The sequence below is a fragment of the Suricata suricatta genome, chromosome 5, assembly GCF_006229205.1.
Source record: "Suricata suricatta isolate VVHF042 chromosome 5, meerkat_22Aug2017_6uvM2_HiC, whole genome shotgun sequence".
NCBI lineage: Eukaryota > Metazoa > Chordata > Mammalia > Carnivora > Herpestidae > Suricata > Suricata suricatta.
In genome coordinates, this window is record NC_043704.1 from 3123811 (window position 1) to 3125342 (window position 1532).

General features: G+C 33.1%; 1 pseudogene; it reads left to right on the forward strand.

The window, feature by feature from the left end:
* The window catches only part of LOC115292544, a 4357-nt pseudogene that overhangs the window by 2477 nt on the left and 348 nt on the right, over positions 1-1532 (forward strand).

The following is a 1532-nucleotide window of genomic DNA, read 5'->3' on the forward strand; positions in this document are numbered from 1 at the left end:
ATCTTACAGTTACATCCTAAGACATAGTTCTGTCTAAAGTCTTTAGATAATCCTAGATTTGCGGGAAATGGCTAATAATATTTTGGTTTCTATGATTTTTGCTTTACTCCAATTTCTTTGCATCCTACAGGAAGATCAGTAAAGCACTTAAAAAAAGGAAATATTTCTGACATGTAGTAATATATATATTGATTTGTGAGTAAAAAATACTTTTATCACTTTATCAAATGAGGACTATTGGTTTTGTAAAGTGTGGATAAACTACAGTATCAATTTAGCTTCTGATTCACTGTAATGTTTTTGTTCACCTTAAAAGAATGCTGTTAAACCTTTTCTCATTTTGAAGACTTTCTTTGATTTTAAATTAATATTTGTCAAAATTTCATGAGAAAAACTGAAATATTTTTACATTTGATTTTTCTTTTTGGCTAGAAAAAAATCCTCTTGTAATAATTGCCTTTGGCTGACATTGGCTGTTTCAATTTCTTTATATCCCCACTGTACATTTTAGATGCTGTATGAATATTTAAATGTTAGTTTAATGAATGCTAAGTAATTTTCCAATTTTAAACTACATACTTTGAATTACTGAAGTTTTACAGTGAGAAGTTTTGCTTTCATATTAGAAAAGAATCTAAGCGTTCTTAATGTGTTAAAAGGCTGGAATAACATTTCCTTGGAAAAAAAGCAAGACAATTTAAAATTAATCCCAATCCTAAAACGTAATGTATTTCAATCATACTAGAATTGTGTTTAAAGATAGTGAAAATGCTTAATTATTATGTACGTTATTGAAGTGCTGTTGATAAGCAACAGCATATGCATTTAAAGCATAGAGTTTGAAGGTTTTGACGGACGTTTGTGAACCCACTGCCACAATCAAGAGAAAATGCTCATGTAAATCATTATTGACTTTTCATGCTGATATTTTGAGAGGTTTTGTAAGCTCAATTTCTTAGCTGAATTTTTCTAAAATGATTCTTTTCCCTTTTTGGAAAAACACTTGACTGTGCATAATGGTTTCAGTGAGTTCACCTGTAGTTCATTTAGCTTCTGCTAGAATCTGTATATTCAAACGTAGCTGTAAAGTGGGCCAGATAGAAAAAAATATGAGCACTAACCATAGGTTTATTTTATATTTTATTTATCTTAATCAGCAGGAAAAAGGAGATAAAAATGCTAAAGAAGTTGATTTTCATCGATTAGGTGAAGAGTTCTGTCACAGGTCCTTTGAACTTCTTAATTCTCAGAATCCTCTTCTGGGACCACCTCAAGATGAATGGGGGCCACAGCACTTCTGGCACGATGTCAAGCTTAGGTTTTACTACAACACCTCTGAACCAAATGTGATAGACTACCATGCTGCGGAAATTGTAAGCCTTCGTCTGCTGTCACTCGTGAAAAAAGAGTGTCTTTTTCTCAGTCCCAACCTAGATTCCCGGGGACTGAAATGTGCTTCTTCTCCCCATGGTCTAGTCATGGTTGGGGTTGCTGGAACTGTCCACCGAAGGAACACTTGTTTGGGCATTTTC